At 37.1% G+C, this 21,111-nt stretch overlaps 1 long non-coding RNA gene across 2 annotated transcripts in view; it reads right to left on the bottom strand.

The window, feature by feature from the left end:
• The window catches only part of LOC144237195 (uncharacterized), a 60,216-nt gene that overhangs the window by 34,117 nt on the left and 4,988 nt on the right, over positions 1-21,111 (bottom strand). The window contains exons 2-3 of one of the 2 annotated variants that reach the window (XR_013336782.1): positions 2,131-2,264; positions 1,577-1,763 (exon numbers count right to left, since the gene is read on the bottom strand). This is a non-coding gene — a long non-coding RNA (uncharacterized LOC144237195). Of the gene's footprint in view, positions 1-1,576; positions 1,764-2,130; positions 2,265-21,111 lie in introns of those variants that run through there. The other variant, XR_013336781.1, reaches the window with a different exon arrangement.

The raw sequence follows: 21,111 nt of genomic DNA, 5'->3' as shown, positions 1-21,111 counted from the left end.
GCTCAAACCCACAGACTGTGAGATCATGACCTGAGCCGAAGTCGAACTATTAACCCACTAAGCCACCCAGACGCCCCTCTGTTGCTTATTATTAGCCTATTTGATGAAACCATTTAAGAAATATGAGATTAATTATTTCTGTCTCAGTTTTTGACATAATAGTTCCATAGTTTTATCAGGCCACCAGCCATCATTCTTTCTGGATGATTTTATGAATAAATTTTTATTAGTATACTTCTTCAATAAATATACATGTGCTGTCATTAACCAGATTAGGAACTCAGTAATGAACAAGACCCACTCCTTGTCCTCCAGGTGGCTCATGATAAAGAAATCAAATCTACAAAAATTATCAGCTACAATGCTACATGGATGAACTTGGAGGACGTTATGCTAAGTAAAATAAGCTAGTCAGACACACACAAAGACTGTATGATTCCACTGACATGAGATACATAAAGTCAAAATAATAATGACAGAAAATAGAATGGTGGCTGCCAAAAGCTGGGGGAGGGGAAAATAGGGCGTTAGGGTTTATGGAATAGAGAATTTCAGTTTTATAAGATGAAAAGAATGATGGAGATGGATGATGATGATGGTTCCACAACAATATGAATGTATTTAATAGCACTAACCTGTGCACTTAAGCGTGGTTCAGATGGCAAAAATTGTGTTTTGTATTTAACCATCCACACATAAATATTAAGTTACTATCTTAAAAATGTATCTTCTTTTTAATGGCTTGGCTTATAAATTTGCGTGAAAACACATCTAAAGAAGATAAATTATTTACCAGATTGTATTAAATGATTCACTTATAAATATTCATACTATACAATTTGCACAATATTTGGGATTTTCTGTCACATTGTAGAGTAGATAGAGATTTTGCATGGCGAAAAGTGTAAGGGCTCTGAGATTCTACAATTAACTCCTATGTTCTTGATTATGAGAAAACTTTTTAAAGGATTTCGTGAATACCTGAAAAATGAATATTGTGGCATTAGTTAGAATGAGAGACATAAAAGTTTGCCAGCCTCTGTTACAGATTTTGTCTTAGTAGGTAAGTGTTCTTGAGTCTGTAAGTTTTATTTCATCATATGCCTCCTCTTGAGCCCAGAATTTGATATTCTCCAAAGCGTATTTTTCTTATTCAAGCATTTCTGGCATTTCTGATCAGGGTTTTAGTGACTCTCTATCAGAAATTTAATTAACTCAATGTATTTTCTCCAGTGTGTCATCAATACTACAACTAAATAAGTAGAGATTTACCAGGCAATTATCTTTCCTGTTCTTAAAAAAATATAGCTTCCATGTAAGTAAGTGTTCTGGGTTTCTGCTAATTCCACAAAAATATAAAAATTCTCTATCTGAGAATAATTAGTTGAATGTAAATTATATAACCACGGCTAAATATATTATTGTTTAATTTCAACACAATTCTCTTTAATTCACAGTCAGACATAACTGATTTTTTAAAGTAAATCTTAAGTGTAATCACATATTTTAAAAATAGCAACTTTTACAGATGAAAGAATGGAGACTTTCACTTCTGGACAGACGGATTAGTCATACTGCTCTGTATTTCCCTGCTAAGTACAACAAAAATCCCTGCACATTACATACAGAACAAGTACAAGACTCTGAATGGGAGACTGAATAAGTCACACGAGCTAGGAAACTCAGAATTCATATAACAACATGGTGGTGATTCCTCTGGGATTCTTTTGTCTTTTTTGCCTCATGGCCTGGAGCTAAAAATGCTGAAAATTAAAAAACATCAATGGGCATGGAGAAAACAAAACAAAACAAAACAGAAACCCTCCAACAGAAGTATGCTTTTTCTAGCCAGAGAACCAACAATGGGCAGTATAATAGAGAGAAAATTTCTAATCACCATTCTACTCCAGCCAAACACCAGAAAAACTTTTTCCCCCAGCCGTCCATGCCAACCGAGCTGGGAGCCTAGACTTCCATGCTCCCAAGCTACAAGTAGGCAAGCCTATCCCCTCACTGTGATGGTGTCAGAGATGGAACCACAACTTTCAATCCCAGTGGCCAATAAAGAAGCCTCACCCAATACACAGCGACAATGGAGACTGTGTGGACAGCCAGGACTTCTACCTTTACCTGAAAGTAGCAAGATGCTCCTCTTGATTGAAAAGATGTTAAAACAGGCCTGGTGGAGAGTCATGGGTTTTACATCAGCAGCAGAAATGAGGCTACTTCTGCCCTTCTGCCCCCAGCGTGTCAGTGAAGACCACCTGGGGAGAAATCATTAGGTATTTCTTTTGCTATTAGTCAAGGAAGTATTAGTGAAGTTCTAAGGGAAAGCCAAAAATTGTACCTCCACCCAGCAGTAACAAGAAGCTCCTCACTCCCTTCAGGTGCCAACAGAAATTGATGGGGGAACCTGGATCTTCCATCCCCTCCCCCAGCTGCCAGTATGTAGGAAGTCCCTTTTCCTTTCTCTGCTAGAGTGGTGTTGGAGGAAGTGAGTTCAAATGCAAGGTGCAAGTAACATCCAGAGCCTTATAGCAAAATTCTTAAAATGTCTAGCTTTCGATAGAAAATCACATGTTATGTCAAAAACCAGAAAATCTCAAACTGAATGAAAAAAACAATGAATGAGAAGATAGAGATGCTCAAATGAATATAGAAAGTATGACTAGGAAAATAAAGGGATGGATAAATAAATGAGTGCCAAGATAATTTAACTTTCTAACAATGTATATGCCAATCAGATGGGCATAATGTATCTTCTAGCTAAAAAGAATACAAAATATTTCCTGCAGCATCACTCGCCCTAAAATTTTAAGCTTGTGTGCCCCTGAACTCCTTGTATCCAGAGGAAATGACTGTCAGGAAAGTAAACTCTGTTTCTCTTTTTACCAGAAGCTAGTTTTAGGATGGAAAAAATATGCAGAGTTTTATAGACTCAGAGTTAATACGTCTTCTTTTGGTTCTCAAGTGCAAAATTTTCCTTCACATAAATTGATTAGGTTTTTGGACTGAACAGAAAATATAGCTCTGAAATATGTGATGATAAATGAGGGAAACAATGGCATCATTTCAGGATTCAATAGAAAATTTTCCAGATGTTACAATGGTTTAAAATAGTTTTCTCAAGTACAGACTTCTGGCTGCTGGCAGTGTCCAAATCCATGCTACCAATCGCTTCCTTATTGAGATCTCACAAAGTGTCCCTGCCTGGAAAACTCCTCTTTACTTGGTCCCGAGACTGGCCTCTTTTCGGAGTGGAGGTTCCCAAACCCAGCCAGAGAATCACTCGGAGATTTGTTAAAAGACAGTTCCTGTGCTTCACCTCCAGAATTTCCCATTCAATAAGTCTGGGGCAGGGCCCCAAGTTCTGCATTCTTGTTTCCCCATGATGCTGATGTTGTCGGTACAGGAACCAGACTTTTATTAGCTCTGCTTTAGACTAGCATTTCCTAAGTATGAAATCATATTTATTCAAGATTGAGCAAATATTCTACACCATATCTCATAAAACCTACTAAAATAAGGATTTATGAAAAATCTGTTAGACATAACTTTGTTTATTATTATGAGAAACTCTATCTTTTTAAAATGTGCCACAACTGTAAAAACCAGGGAATTAAAAATCACCAGACTCAAATACTCATGGTTTCAAATTTCCCACAGAAGCAGCATTTCTTAACCATTTGACATTTTTGGTGTGATTGTTACTGGTCTATGTTGTATGTTCTTAGTAATATATATATATATATATATGCATATTTATATNACTTGATTATATTTTTTGATTACATTATTTATATATTATATAGAAAATATATTTATAAAATATATAAAATATATAAAAATAGGTGATATACATATTTATATATGTCTATCACATGATTAGATTATTTTTTATTTTTGTTTCTTACAAAACAAGAAGTACTATGGAATCAAATTTTGATCATTATACGGCAATAAGTCTGCTGGTTCATTTTTTACCCTGACCAGTTATTTCAAATTACAATAAGGGCCCAAAAGTTCTGATGGATATGTCACCCATGCATTATGAATTACAACACACTTTGTTATCATACAATCACTTAATAAAATACTCAAAAGCATTTTATCCAATACTACTCAGTAATATACTCTTTGATGAAGGTGGGCTAATTCAATACATCTATTAGAATATATTTTCAAGATGACCAAATTGATAATTCATCAGATTGGTTCTCATAGAAAGTCTACTCCTGTAACCAATACTACACAGTATGTTAATGAACCTGGATTTAAATAAATAAGTTTTTTAAAAAAAGAAATTTTATTTTTGTTTACTAATAACACTTTCTTTAAAAGTATAATTTGTAAGTGTGTAATGCAATTAGTTAGGCTTCATTTGGACACAGGCATTTGTTTTTGCCTGCAAGGTATATTTTATTTTGTTTTGGACAACAAGAATTCCAGTGAAGTCTCACTTATAAACCCAGATATGGCAACATTCCAAAAGCTTTTAAAGTGCCTTTCTAAAAATATTGGCAGGAGCCTATGGATTTTGGTGGTTTTATGTTGATTTCTTGTTGTATTTTTCCATCATGCTTTTGTTTCCTTTTTCTCTTTGGAGAATATAAGACTTTGCAAACAATTCTGGGGCTTGCCTGGAATGCTGTGACAGGGAATTACATCCTGTTTTAAAGGGAATTGTTTATGAGGAGGTATTTACACTGGATGCAGATCAGGCCCAAAGAACCAGACCCACAATTAGTAGGAGAGACATTTATCTCCCAGTGCACAGTCCGCCCGTGGGCACAGTCTGGAAGCCAGGCAAAACAGATGTAAATAGCCTTCTGCAAGCCAGCAAAGGTGGAGTCTGGGATGGTTTGAGGCCCACTGATTTTTGCCAGAAGAGTTGGCTCAGGATAAGCTAGAAAACACACATCTGTACATAGTTGTCTTCTCTCTTTTTCTTTTAAGTAGTTTGACTCAAAATCCTTATGCCATATTTTGCTTTCTATATATGAATAAGCCCTATCACTTTGTATAATTTGAAATCATTTAAGAATACAGATAGTCCCATGGGGCACCTGGACGGTTCAGTCTGTTAAGTGTCAGACTCTTGATCTACTTAAGATTCTCTCTCTCCCTCTCCCTTTGCCCATCTCCAACTCATGCTCTCTCTAAAAATAAATAAATAATAAAATAAAAAATACAGACAGTTCTGACTTGTAATAGTGCAACTTTGACTTTTTGGCTTTACAATGATGTGAAAGCAATATATGTATTTAGCAGAGATTGTATTTCAGATTTTAAATTTTGCTCTTTTCTTGGGCTACCAATGTAGTGAACAGTCCTCTCTGGTGATGTTGGACAACAGTAGTGACCCACAGCTCCCCATCAGCCGCAGATCACACGGGCCAACAACTGATACTCTTACAAGCATTCTGTACCCATACAACCATTCTGTTTTTCACTTTCAGTACAGCATTCAATAAATTACATGAGAGAGTCAACACTTTATAATAAAATACTGTTAAATGACATTGTCCAACTGTAGGTGTGAGTGTTCTGAGCACGTTTAAGATCAGCTGGGCTAAGTTATGATATTTGGTAGCTTAGATGTATTGAATGAATTTTTGATTATGACATTTTCAATTTACAATGGGTTTATCAAAATGTAACCCCATGGTAAGATCTGTATAACAATTTTCCAAATACAGAGTATATTTTTCAAGTTAGCAGAGCAAGATCATCTGACTAAAAATGTTTAACCTATGGTTTCTCATTGTCATCTCAAATGATGTGTAAAAGAAAATTTATCTCATTGATGAAAATTGCCTCTCATTATAATTATATGTTGATGATATTTTTATAGCATGAAATTGCAATGGTTAGTTCTGGAAACCAATTACAGAGCCTGGAATGGGGGAGAGTAGAGAAGAAGTAAGGAACAAAGACTGAAGGAGGAAGAAAAATGAGAAGCCGATTTCTCTGGTGAATCAAAAAGCATCCAGGCAATGCAGATAGAGAAGGCTGCATCCAGAAAAATGTAAAGTGTGAGAGCAGCAGTGGCACTGCACAAAATTAAACAGGCAAGGGAGATTTTACTTGAGTTATAACAATGGGGGAGGGAGACCAGAACTAAATTAGAACTCAACTCCAATGGAACAAAGAATGGACTACTTTGACAGGTTGGGATAACCTAGTGGAAAAGTGTGGGATGACACCAGGGGAAGATTAATCAATGGGATATGACAAGCACATGAATGTATTCCTGAGTTTGCAGGATTGGGCCATGTTGTGATTAGGCCATCTGTGTTTGCTAATTGGTGTCCACTGAGTTAGTTAGGTTTCTACTATCCTGGGGCATAAGGATGCTATCTTCCTTGATGATTATGTGTCAAAGGGATGGTTTTTAGGTCCTTGAGAAAGGCATTTCTGGACTATAAAACTGGCAATAGGCTTTTAAAAAGATTTACATATATCCCAAAGAGGGTGAGAGAGAATTTGAAAGTATGAGCTTTCTAAGGAAAATATCCTAAGAAAAAAGAAGTCAAGAAAGGGCCTAGAGCCAGGAAGAGATTCACCCAAAGTTTCATCAAGTGCTTATGGCCCCTCCAGCCTGTGGCAGGTGCCCCCATTCTGTCTCTGTCTCACTTTGGCCAGACAGACACATATAAATCATATCCCTAGGTCCTTTAAGCATTTAAATTAAGGTTTCCTGCACTAGCAGTTAGAGTGGGCAACTATACCTAATTCCTCTCATGAGGAATACATTCATTATAATAACTCCTGCAAAAATGCCTCAAGCTATGCCTGGCACAATTTGTGGTCTTCCATGAATACTAATAATTGTTATTTGTTACATTCCTTTTTTTTTTTTCTAGTAAGGATGGGACACAGGTTGGAACATGCTGTGGATGGAGGATGGTGAGTGACATGGATACTGTAAGACAATGTGCTAACAGCTCTAATTACTCTCCTTTTAGGGTTTTGCTGCCCTAATGTATGTGTGGACAAGTATTTTTCTTGAAATGATAAATGCAGAGTTCTCAATACTCACAAATACGTTTCCAACCATGATCACCCACAACATATTCAAAGAAGTATCATAGCAAGAATAGACAAACTGACAAAGATTTCTACCTAGAGAAAGTCAATAAACTCAGTTGCCATCAGAGTTTACAGCTTTGCAGAAAAGAAACCATATGAGTTACGTGTCTTCGGCCTTAAACTGACATTAGAATAAACTAATTGTTAATGGAGTGTGGTATCATCTCACATGCACAGTCACACACATCATCGCACATACGTAGATACATAGATCCATTAATATCCACATAATGTCCATTATAATTCTATTCTTTAGATTTATTTTGAAATAGGATGTGTCAATTCTATTTTCCTAAAAAGGTCACAGCAATATTTCTAGACCCACATGCTTCTTCAGGAACTTGCCATTCCCTCTCATGTGTTAGAATCTATCTCTTCTTCCCTTGAAACTGTGCAAGTCTTTGTGACTTTGTGATAAAGAGAATGGGGCCAATGACACTGTATCAGTTAGTATAACAGGAGTTAAAATAAAAATCTTAATTAAAAAAAATAGAGAGAGAATGGGATCAAAGAGGTGCTGCATAACTCTGAATACAAGTCTGAGCTACATGGCAAATGCCTGGAGTTCTCTCTCTTTCTGTCTGTCCCCATCTCTCTTTAATCTCTCTCTTGCATGTGCACATACCTTTGGATGATTTCACCTCCTAACTTTGGAGAGTTTTAGTTAAGACAGTCCCTGGAGCAGAAAAAGAAGCCCGTTCTTGTACCCAATCCAAATTCTCAACATGAAAAATCCATGATTATATTAAATGGTAGTTTTATACCACTAAGATTGTGAGTTATATGTTTTATAAGTAAGTAATCATAGCAGAGACAATGGGAGTTGTGACTTGTATATATTTCAATTATTTCTATGCTTTAAAAGTGTTTGTAAAAAGAGCTGGGGCTTTTTTTTTTATGTTGGCAAATGTAATACTCTCAAAAGAAAGGCAACAGTCTAAATGGCCACAGGTCATGACTGTATGAACTCGTGGCTGAGGACCTAAGAGACAATAGAAATCATTTAGCCTAAAACGTTCACACATTCTGGTTAAAACTGCCTTGATGTGTGTTTACCTAGGCTCCAAGTAATGTCAGACCTGAGGAATGTTCTCTGCTTGATTTTCAAAAATAGCTTGCTGTTGCAGTTTACACAAAGTTCAAACAGAACTTCATTCTATAGTGAGAATTTTTCTGGGGAGCTTATATTTATTTTTAACTTATTTTTTAATGTTTCTTTATATTTGAGAGGGAGAGAGAGAGAGAATCTGAAGCAGGTTCCAAGCTCTGAGCTATCATCATAAATCCCAACATGGGGCTCAAACCCAGGAACTATGAGATCATGACCTGAGCCAAAGTTGGATGCTTAATTGACTGAGCCACCCAGGAGCACATAATTTTATTTAAAACTCCAGTATAGTTAACTAATGTAGTTTGTATTAGTTTCTGGTGCACAATATAGTGATTCAACACTTACATAGGACACCCAGTCCTCATCATGACAAGTGCTCTCCTTAATCTCCGTCACCTATTTCACCCACACGCCACATACCTCCCCTCTGATGACTATCAGTTTAATTCTCTATAGTTAAGAGTCTGTTTCTTGGTTTCTCTCTCTCTCTCTCTCTCTCTCTCTCTCTCTCTCACTTCTTATGAAAGGGTTTATTGGAGTCTGAGAAAATTTTCAGCCAAATTCCATATCCTGAACCATTGTCTCTCAATATCCTGCAGAGTTGATAAGTGGATGACAAGAACATACATTATTTTTCTAAAAAAAAAAACGTGTGCCCTTGTTGTGGCTTTCACTCAGCTTGACTAACCCCCTTGCACACCCTAATCTTTTTCATTTAAAGTTTAAATTCTCAGAAGGTCAATAAGTGGGCACAAATGACAGATATCTTTCTATGTATGTCAGTGTCTATATCCTGGGCTCATATTGTCTGAGAATACCTTCTATTACTCAGTTCTTCAGTGACGGGAAAGAGACCATGAATATATGGCAATGCCTTTGTCCTTTATTTTAATAAGGAAATTTTACTGCATGTCCATTGCTGGGCTAATGAGTTCACTTCATAAAATCCTATTTCTAGATCTGTCTTAAATAGATGACCCAACTATCTTATTAAATTGTTATTTCCCTCCCCAATAAAAAACTTTCTTCAGAATCCTTTTAATAATTTTATCTTGATGAAAAAAATTATCCTTGATAAAGCATTCTTCATTAACTTACTAGCATAAAAAGTATCTTATCATTCTCTTCTATTTAAATGAGAGTAAAAAGTAACCACAGTGTTTCAGGGTTGGGAAACTTGAAAAGTAATGATGTCATTGTAATAAATAGGAAGTTTGGAAGTTTGATATCTGAATAGAGTCATGCAGGAAAACTTCCAATGAAGGGAAAGAGTCAAGGATAGAACCCTAGAGTTTTGAGATTTGTCTGTACAGACACAATAGCTGAAATCATTAAAATGAGCTAGCGCCTGAGTGAGTGTAAAGAAGTAAGAATACCACTTATGTATTAATTCATGGTATATTTCCAATTGTATTCATTTAAACATATTATTACTTTTGTCTCTTTATACATATCAACCCAATACTACTAGTTAAAGCAGCTTAGGGGCACCTGGGTGCCTCAGTTGTTTGAGTGTCTGACTTTGGCTCAGGTCATGATCTCCCAGTTCGTGGGTTCAAGCCCCATGTGGGGCTCTGTGCTGACAGCTCAGAGCCTGGAGCCTGCTTTGGATTGTGTCTCCCTCTCTCTCTGCCCCTGACCCACTCATACTCTCTCTCTCTCTCAAAAATAAATATAAACTTAATTAAAGCAGCCTGAAGTTTCAGACATGGTGGAAATTTAATATGCTTTACAAAATATTTGTTACAACACAAAATCCACTGAGAAGCTAAGAAAACTTTCATAAGCACCCTCAATCTTTCTCATTGGTTTGAACTCCTGCTAAAAATGACCAAAGGAAAAAAGAACACATATTCTGTGCAAGGCACTACCCCCAGGCAATGGTGATACAATGAAGAATGAAACACATTAACAACCCTGCCCTCATGAAACATATTTTATTAGTGATGGAGATGAATAGAGTCAATATAATCAACAAACAGCTACTTAACATATACAGTGTCAGATATTGCTATGTGCTTTGAAGCAAAGTGAACTTGTGAAGGAGGATAAGGAAATGCTGGGCTGGAAGGTAAGAGGTACAATTCAAATAAGGGGCACAGTGCAAGTTGCACTGAGACGTGGCAACTGCACAGCCGTGAAGGATAGGAGATGTATCTGGAGGAGAGCATTCCAGCAGAGAAAAAGTGCGAGGCCCTGGCATGGCAGATGACTGGAGTGTTGGGAGAACAAGAAGGATGGTAATATAGGCAGAGGGAAGTGAGCCAAGGATAGGTAGCAAGGGAAGTCAGAGGGAGATAGGAAGGGTAATTCCATAGACCTTCAAGGACTTTGTAAGGACATAGATTACTTTCCTTTTTGAAAGATGGGAAGCCTCTAGCAGAACATGAGCAGAGGAGGGACATGAACTACCTTACATTCTAAAATGGTATTTCTTTTTTTTAAATTTATTTCTGAAAGAGAGAGAGAGAGAGAGAGCGAGTGAGCGTGAGCAGGGGAGGGTGAGATAGAGAGGGAGACACGGAATCTTTTCATGATAGGTTTAAGGGGAGGATTGATAGAATGAATAGAAAAGAATATTAAAGTTTTTAGGGATGTATTTCATATAGAACTAGAACCAGTGGCCCATAGTCAGTATCAACTGTGGTCATTTCATAAAAATAGGTTAGAATACTACCTATGTCTGAACTGGATCATGAGTATATGGAGTTTATAATAAATGCTCTGTAAATATTGATGTATTTGAATTTTATTTGGAAGCTGCAGCATAGTAACATATGGATCCACCAGTCTGGTTGGCCAATTGTTCATTTCCATACTGCCCTATAATTATTCAAGCTGTATTGAACATTTTTAAATAACATGTAAGAAGAACTTCTCATGAAAATGCTATTGGGAGCACCTGGGTGGCTCAGTCAGTTAAGCATCGACTTCAGTTCAGGTCATGATCTCATGGTTTGTGGGTTCAAGCCCTGCGTTGGGCTCTGTACTGACAGCCAGCTCAGAGCCTGGAGCCTATTTCAGATTCTGTATCTCCCTCTCTCTCTGACCCTCCCCTGCTCACACTGTGTCTCTCTCTCTCTCTCAGAAATAATTTAAACATTAAAAAATTAAAAAAAGAGAAAATGTTATTTGATGTAAATTCTCATTAATAATTAGAATTTATAGAGCTATAAATATACTGAATTAACCGTAAACTGGATGTGGTTAATATGAGATACACACTATGTATGAATATTTCTTTTTTGTTCTACTCTATCATGAAATAATGTGGGGTAAAACTGTTAGAGAAAAGTATTTGGAGTTGAGTCAGTAATACAAATCATTAGCATTTATCAAACATTTTAGCTGTTGTTTAGAAAATATGATGGACATGTCTACCTACTAGAAGAGCTATAATTTTAACTATAGAGGGAGAGAGAGAGAGAGAAGGAGAAAAGGAGATTGAGAAGGAGGGAGGGGAGAAGAGAGATTTTTCCAGACTGAGCATGTCCTTATATCCCTGGGCCCAGATGATTTTTGGATCACCCACTGCTTTGCATAATTTCTGTCATTCAAAATCTCTATTGATGTCAGTAATCTAAAAATTGAATAATACCTTGAGGTGCATGCAACTCAGGAATTAGCAAACTTTCCATGTCTATTTACCTGCGTACTCTAGGAATGTGGGAAAAGAAGGGAGGATGGTGAGAATAAAGAAAGGGATCTGGACTTTTTGGAAGATCCTCCAGTCAACAAGATCTCCCTCATCTTGCTCACCATAGAGAGACACTATGAACTAACAGGTATCTCCTTTTAAATGCAAATAACCCCTGAGAAGTCCAGGTACTGGCTTTGGGGTCAAATATATCTGTTGTTGAATCCTGGCTCTACCATTTACTACTCATGTGACCTTGGTAAAGTAGCTATTATTTATCTACTGATTTTTATACAGACTTGCTTCCTTTCATATAGTAGAAAGTTATTAACTGCAAATAACCTCTCCCTCTCTGCATTCTTCTTGAAATACTAACACTCATTCTTCTCCTTCTCTCCCCTCTTCCCCTCTCCTCCCCTCACCACCTACCCACTCCACACACAGCGGTAGTTTGCCCTGAGAGATTTATATAACTTTATTCACTTATTTCCAGATAGAAGTATTTTATTCCTTTATTCATTCAATCAGCTAAAATTTATTAGGCATGCCAGTAAGTATTATGTCCCCTCAGTATACAAAACAGTATATAAAACAGACAGTGGTGCCTGTCTTCACAGAGCTTCATTTTTAGTAGAGGATGCAGATGATAAATATATACATAGTAAAACATCACTTTCTATAGAATTTTGGAAGGTGATGAATGCTTTGAAAAAAAATGAAGTGGAATACAGTACTTGGAGGGTATTAATCATGAATTAATTGGTTATAAAAGGTCTCCTTGAAAAAGTGACATTTGAATAGATGTGTATAAAGAAAAGGAACTTAAGGAACAGTCCAGAGGCTGGTGTAGCTAGGAAAGGAGAAAGATGGAGATAGGAACAGGGTGAGTTAGACCTGGCAGGGCTGAGTTGATGAGGGCATGACCAGTCACACACAGGGCCTTGTACCCAGAAAGGCCCTGAGCTTGGGGCTGAATGTTTCATGGCCACCTTCTTGAAATTAGTAATAATTTGTCTTTGAATTTATTTTTTGCAGATGTGTGCTGATAGGACAATGCCAGAGCTTGGAGAGCTCCAGAGCTTGGAGGCTCAGTACATGCGTGATCCCACCTTCCAGGGCTTCGTTGACTTACCCTTCTGTTCCCCCATCCTCCACCCTAAAGGCATGGTGGGGCCTGGGTAAGGACTGGAAAGAGTCTAGGTTAGTGCCTCAAAGCAGACCACAGTAGTGGCCATCTGGTTCAGGACTAGCAGGGCTATGTGCATTCTGTGGATGAGTTATTGGGGAAGCTTCACCCATCCCAGATCCAGGTGCCTCTGGCATCTTGGTACAAAGTTTGCAATAGCCTTGACAGTGGCTCTTCAACTGTATGTTGGGGCAATGGTCCTGTGGGAAGTGGACCCTCCTGGTTGTACTTCCTTCTCCCAGCAAAGGCACAGCCTCTGAGTCCTGTAGCTTGTTGGGAGGAGGGAAAGGAAACCCAGGAGCTAGTGAGTGCCACACCATATTCAGTAGTGAGGCAAGGCCACTGGGCATCAGGGATGGCCTTTCCTTTCTGGAGGGAACGCATGACAGGTCAAGAGGAACCATGAAAAGAAGAAAAACAACCCTATATTTTAGTACTTTTAATGGAACTTAGAAAAGCAGAAAAAGAGAACCTGAATTTTCATTTTGATCTGAGCCCCATAAATCAAGAAGCCAGTCCTACAGATAGGTAAGAGAAGGCAGATTATTTAAGATTGTATAAACTCTTCATTTCAAGGACAGTCCCTGCAGGGTTTTGAAAAGAGTGGATATGGCATAATCTGTGTTATATTTTTAAAAGTCTTTGCTGTTGTTTTGAGAGATCCTGAAAATGGGTTAGGACATCATTTCCAACCCAAGTGAGAGATGTGATGGAAGCTTAGACCAGGTGAGAGAGGAGGTGGTGAGAAATTGCAACAATCAGGATAAGATCTGAAGGTGGGGTTGAGATAATTTACTGATGGGTTGTGTAGATCTCTGAGCTACACAAGTATATACAATTTCCCAGACTCACTGAGCTGTATACTTATGATCTGTGTATTTTACTATATAGAAATTACACCTCAATAGAAGTAAAAATAAAAACAAAATGATAGTGCAGAGGAATTTTCATGGTATAGCCCCACGTGTGAAGAAAACAAGGAGGGGCTTTCTTCTTTAGAAAAATATTCTTCTGTGTGTGAAATAATAATTTCTAGGAGATTACACAAGATACGTTAGCAATGTTAACCTGTTCAGAATCTGGGTCAGGGAATAGGCAGAGAAATATAATTATTCTCTAAATACTTTTTATAATTTCTATATTCTTGAGCATATAAAATATTACCTAATAAACTGGTAAATAAATATATTTTAAATTATGTGCTTGGGGTACATTTTGAAAGTTTCACCATCCAGTCTCAAAGAAATAAAATATTACCAAACACTTTCAATACCAATAAAAGAAACTCTGGTTTGGGCTAGCACCAGGTATTAGCAATAATGTTTTTGGTGTTCTGAATCCATGAAATTCATACTTTCTATCCATGACTAGAACAAAGCATATTTCTACATGTCACTTTTGAAAAAGGACACAAAGAGGCTTTAATCAAGTATAATAAGTCAGGGGAATCAAAAAGTTGCATTCTGTCTTTGGCAAAATCCAAACAGAGCAGATAAAGGAGTAATTTTCTAAAACTAATAGAAAATGGACAGAAAGAAGTATAACAGAGAGCAATCATCACCCCTGGAAGAAAATATCTGACCTAAGTTAATACAAACAAGCAGCGTGTTCCAGGGCAGAGAACAAAAGCACCATCTGCTTTGCTTGGATTCAACACTTCTCTCTTACCTTAGCCAACTGTGTTCATCACCCTATTGCTCTGCCCCACTCCTGTTTGCTGTGCCTAACTTCCCCACACCAGAGAACATTTTTAAACTATAAAGCCAATCATTTAATCCTCTTGCTTAAATCCATTCCAAAGTGTTAACATGATCAACAATGGTCTGCACCATGTCTATTTCCATCTCCATCTGTAGTTACCCGCTTTTTTGTCTCCTCAGTACATTGGCCCTATTCATATCTTTCTTGATTCGGGATCTTTGCATATGCTTTGCATATGCTGTTCCCTAACTATCTAGTGCTCTTTCCTATAGTGCTTTGCTTGGCTAACTTTCAATCATACTTCAGGCCTCAGTAAGTGGTCTTCTGAGTCACTCAGTAAGTGAATTTCTGATCTAAGCTCATAAGTAGTCTTTGTTATAGTCTTTCTGTTACTTTTACTTAATGATACTTATCATGACTTACAATTTCATAATTATTTAGTTTCCGTCCCCTGAGGATACTGTTGACCCTATCAGTGCAGGAACTCAAATTACTCAGACAAAATGATAAATTTAATATTTACTAACTATGAGTGCCTATCGTCCCTATGTTATTGCAAATTTAAGAGATAGAAAGAGTAAAGAATTTTTTCTTAAATGCTTCTTGTCTGCTTAAGTCAGACTCTGGTCTCACTCTCCTGACCTTGGCTTACTCCTGTGTCTAAGTGTACTTCCTTCTCAAAGTCCACAGGATACATCTCCACTCTCCTTTAGGAAAATGCCATCTCTATCTCTGAGTTTACAACAGCAGTTCTCAATAGACAAAATAATATTCACTAAGGAATGTTTTGGAAATTGGTGGGAACATTTTTGGCTGTCAGATAACTGGAATTTAGTGGACAAAAGCTGAAGATGTTGGATTTCCTGCAACATGTACTATGCAAAGAATTGAAAGAATTCCATTTTCTAGCAGATTTCCTGATAACCAACTGGAAATTCATGTAGATGTGCAGGCAAAAGACTGTTTCATTAAAAAGAAGTGACACTTTTTAATTAAAAAGAGGAACACCATATTAAAAATAGTGACTGACTATCCTTGATTATATAAAACCAAAGCAGATAGTTTCTCAGCACTGTTTTGGTTTGTAATAAAATTTTAAATGAAGTTTATATGAAGGATTGCTAGACTGCCCATTTTTTTCTACTTTTTTGTTAAGTTTAGATTTCTCTCTAAGAAAAGGAAAAAAGTCTCAAGACCAAGAATTACTCAATCAAATAGGTAAGTGGCTGGGGCCAGCTAGAGGATAGAAAAGACCCAAGCTGGTTAGGTTTTGCACACACACACACACACACACACACACACACACACAGAGTTTATTAATTAAAATTACTCTCTAGGTTGTTATTGAATTATGTTTGGCACTAGGTGAACAAATACGAAAACTCTCTGTTGTCCTTATGTGATCTGAAGCAATTTTAAATAAATATAAAATGTACTTGACATATTCCTGTCATCTTCCTATTGATATCAATACAAATGTTTCTAGTATGCAAAATTTTAAGTGTTTTGCTGGAGCAAAGCTCCTTTTTTATAGAGCAATTCTCACACCAGAATTATCCTTCTTATCTTAATTGATTTATTTAAAAGGAACACCATATTATTCATTTGCTAATTCAGTGACAGTCAACAGGGTGCGTTATGGAAGGTAGCAAGAGAGAAAAAGAGAAGAGGCATATGCGAATTTACCAAGTTGTTTCTCAGATTTCACCCACCAGGCAGAGGTAAGAAAGAAATATTAGAAAGCCTACTATTCTGAATTTCATCACAATCCATTCTGCTCTACATCACCTTGACCTATTTAAGCCAGAAAGTACACATCTAATTACTAATACAGCCGACCGGTTCCTTCACTGGCTTTCTACAAGCAGGTGATCAGAGCATGGAGACGATGGCAATGTCACCTGTGTGTTTCAGGCTTCTGTTGCACATTGCGCTGCTGAGAGGGCAGGGGCTGGAAACTGAAAAGAAGGGCACAGAGCAGCAGGACTTCAATGTTCCCACTCCACAGGGCCTGCCAGCCATATGGCTCTCCCAATGCCCCGAAATGCACACATGCGTGCATGCACCAGCACATTTATTTCAGAGGACCTCATTATTTCACAGTTACATTTCTGTTTATGTGTATTAACAGAATCTTTGGTTGTCCTTTGAAATTTATTAAATTTATTATGGAAAATGTTGAGAAATATTAATTATGAAAAACAGTGGGGGGGTTTGTTTTAAAAATTGTATCTAAATTAGCAAGGAAAAGATGGATAACACAAGTGATCCAGAAAAACAGACCATGAGGAGAGTGTTGGGATTATGGAAGCTTTGATGGTTAACGTTAAAAAGAGGCTAAATAGAAATGTCAGGGAACTAGAATTTCCTGTCTCCCATTAGGTCTTTCTTGCTGGACTAAGAATTAAATTGACATGAGACAGAGTAATAGGAGAAAATAAAATTTAATGTCATACATATGGAGAATCCACATAGACATGGAAATCCTGAAGACAGGCAAAATGAATATATATAAGTCATCTTGAACTAAGGAGAAGGGAGTAGAGGTCTGGGACTTCAAAGAGAAGGAATGTAATTAGCAGGGTAATATGAAGAAGAGCAGATGTTTGGTAAATAAGTAGATGTTTGCCCTGCAGTACAGATGGGTCACTCAGTCAAATTTTATCTCTGGTATTAACCCTTATTCTGGAAAGGGCCACCAGTTTAGATTCTTCTATGTAGTTAAGGGAACAGCAAAAATTTCTCCTGAACCTGCAGGGTCTCAGTTGCATTCAGCTCAAAATAATGTTCATACCAGTGACCCATCTTGGGGTGGCCTGTCTTTGTCCCCTACAGTATCATCTAACCAATGCTCTCTCTTTATGGCCAAAAAATACGAAGATGTTTATGAAGTCAAAAGACTTCTCCAGGATCCTCAGGACCATGAGGAAGGGTACTGCTGTTCCCGGAACCCAGACCACATTAACCCCACTCCCAGCCCCTGTCCAACCAACCAGAAGATACATAGATATTGAAGGAAACAACTGAAATTTTGGAATAAGAAGTAGAAGACAACAAAACTGAGGAGGCTGAGTTTATAGTGTATTTCCTTGTTTATGTGGGTGATTTTTCACCTTGGCAGATGGAGTGGACATATGTAAAGCCCATTAATATTAATGGGCCCCTAATATTAATATTTTAATGGTCCATATTTATTTTTATTTATTACTTTTTACAGTTTATTTATTTATTTTGAGAGACAGAGCATGACAGTGTGAGAGGGGGAAAGGCAGAAAGAGAGGGAGAGAGAGAGTCCCAAGCAGACTCCAAGCTGTCAGCCCAGAGCCCATCATAGTGCTTGATCTCACAAACCATGAGACCATGACCTGAGCTGAAATCAAGAGTCAGACACTTAACTGACTGAGCTACCTGGCAGACCCAACCCATATTTATTTTAAATAATGTGAAATGAGAGTAAAGAGTTTCAAGAATTTTGGAGAAATTTTCAAAATACTGACAATTATGCAAGAATGCTTCATATTTGCACAATGCTTAGCTCACTTAGATCATAATGTTTGCAATTCTATTAATTAATAATGTTTCAATATTCTGAATGTAACATATTTTTTATTGGATTTTTTGGACAGAATTCTTCCAATCTGCTGTATCAACCTTACTGCTCTTCCTGAAAGGAATGTGAGAATACATTAAGAATATGACAAGATATTATATAAACATTATAAGAAACCTACTGTTTTATCTCTGATCTCATTGAACATCTGGGTTAATAACAATATATCATGCCCTGTTTTTAAAAGTTGGTCCTGCCTCCATAAGTTGGTAAAATTCATATTTATCTAAAATTCCTTTATAACATTATATATATTATATATGTGTTATATATATATCCAAATAGGATACAAACAACTTTTCAATGTATAAATTCTATACCTTTAAGACACTCAAATTCTAGAACTTAGTATATACCATTTAAAAAACTCTTGATGTGCTTTCGTATCCAAAGTTTCTAAATGACTGCTTCTTCATAATCTAATATAATAATTCCATCTGGAAGTATCCAGGCAATATGTTCTTTGATATTATTTCTTTAAGAGCTGCTAAACAACCTTCAGAGTTTCATGGGTTAGTAATATTTTTTCCTTATTTCTATTCATATAAAAACTTGAGAAAAAATCCCCATTTACATTTACTATAAATCATATGCCTTGTTCATCTGGGAGGCATGCAATATAACAGAACATATGTTCAGAATTTCACAGGAGTAAGGAAATTGTAAAAATGGCAATCAAACTGTAAAAATGTAGCTAGAAAAGTCCTTTTCTGAATTATAGTTTCACAGAGAGACTGGTTATTTGGGTGGTGGTAGGGAAGTTATTTTAGTCTGTATTTTAAAAAAAGTAACTTGTCCTAAGTAATTGTTTCCCTCTTCCTCTACACAGCTAAAAATCAAGAAATGAGTTTCCTTTTGTAGTGAATATATTTCCAAATTTTTGTGATCAAAAGTATGTTGGATATGTATATATATATTCAGTGTCTCAGTTAAACAAACAGTAGGTTAACTTCGAAAAATAAATGTTGGACAAAGAAAGCAACAATCTAATGAACAACCTGCACTCAAGAGACAACTTTGCCTGGCCCACACCCACCAGGCAGAGATTTTCTGAGCCCTATCGGACCACTATAGATTATGGTTCCTCTCAATTGAAACACACAATCAAAGCCACATGGTCTTTCAACCACCGCAACATGATGTTGTCTTTCTTGGCTTGAGCATTTTTGCATATACTTTCACAATATGTTAAACTGCTTATAAATGAAGTCAGACTTCACATATTTATTGTCCTCCCATCTGGCCTTATAAACTAACAAAGCTATCATATTAAATCACTGATTCATGTTGGTTTTTTGTTTTGTTTTGTTTTGGTTTTGGTCCTTAAAACTTCCCATTCTTTCCCATTCCCTTACCTACTTTCCATGCCAGCTAATTGAAGACACTCATTGTTTTCCAGATAGAGCAAGTACAAAACAACCTCTTAAATGGCTTACTTGTCTTCAGTCTCACCTGCATCCATCCATTCTCCCTGAGAGTTATGTTCCTATAATGCGAATTAAGGCTGAATCCCTCCTGCTTGAGATTCTTTACTTTCTCCCTTCTTTGTAAATAAAAAGTTGACTCTTTTGTGTGGCATTCAAGATTTTTTCAGAAATACCCTCCTCCAGTATATTTCTCCTGCATTCTTGTCACTTCTCAACCTTCTCCAATTCTTAAGCCCCACAAAATGTCCTCAAAAGTGTCACTCTTTGATTTTTACCCTTTTGGCTTCCTCTGCTTTCTTTCTTTTTAGCTGGGCTACCTCAACCTAAATGAAATCTTGATTCTCTGAACCTCAATTTGAGTTGAGATCCTTCCTTCATTTTCCCAAAGATCTCTGTGATTCACTCATATCCAGTTACTCTTTAGGTATTAAATTTTCTATTTTAGGGACCAAGGGCAGGCTGCTCCAAAATGTACCCCTTTGGAAGGCAGATTATTTCAAGCTAAAAACAATCAAGGCCCAAAAAACTGAAGAAGAAACTTTGATCCCCTCCCCTCAAAACTGCATTAAAATTTTTGGATGGAGTGCCTGCTTCAGAAAGAGAGCTATCACCATAGTTAGCTACCTTACAATAGAACCAAGTACAGTAGACAGGGAGGAACCTAGCAAGGCCTGCTTGATCAGAGTGTTCTCTATGCCCCATTCTCTCTATGCCCCATTGTTTCTGAATGGGCCCATAAATATTTCTTTTCCAAACATTTACAAGTGTTCATCTTCCTGTGAATTGTATTCTTTCCCTTTGAAGTCCCTTCCAATCCCTGAGACTTAGCGTGCTTGCCAATGAGCTGTGCACTACAATACCAACCCATTGAAGTCTACTACATTTTTGTTTCACTGAATTTAAGAATAAAACTCTTGACTTTCAAAATCTGCAAAAAGCTCTTATGCCCAAGCTAAATTACCTTATTCATTATAGGTTATATCTTAGTGTCATCTTTAATTTCTGTCTTCAATGGTCTTAAAAAAAAGACATACTGAAGTTATCTTGAGATTTTGCAAAAAACATACAGCTTTAAAGATTATAGTTCAAAATAGATAAAGATGAGAAACAATAGCTTCTCCTTAGCATAATTCAGGGTGTGTGTGTGTGTGTGTGTGTGTGTGTGTGTGTGTCTGTGTGTGTGTGTGTTTTAAATGAGGCCCAGGGTTGGGGTGCCTGGGTGGCTTAGTCAGTTAAATGTCCGACTTTCGCTTAGGTCATGATCTCACGGTTCCTGGGCTCGAGCCTTGCATCGGGCTCTGTGCTGACTGCCAGCTCAGAGCCTGGAGCCTGTTTCGGAGTCTGTGT

The sequence above is a fragment of the Crocuta crocuta genome, unplaced genomic scaffold (assembly GCF_008692635.1).
Source record: "Crocuta crocuta isolate KB4526 unplaced genomic scaffold, BGI_CrCroc_1.0 scaffold562, whole genome shotgun sequence".
NCBI classification, from domain to species: Eukaryota; Metazoa; Chordata; class Mammalia; order Carnivora; family Hyaenidae; genus Crocuta; species Crocuta crocuta.
This window is presented reverse-complemented; position numbering and strand designations above follow the sequence as displayed.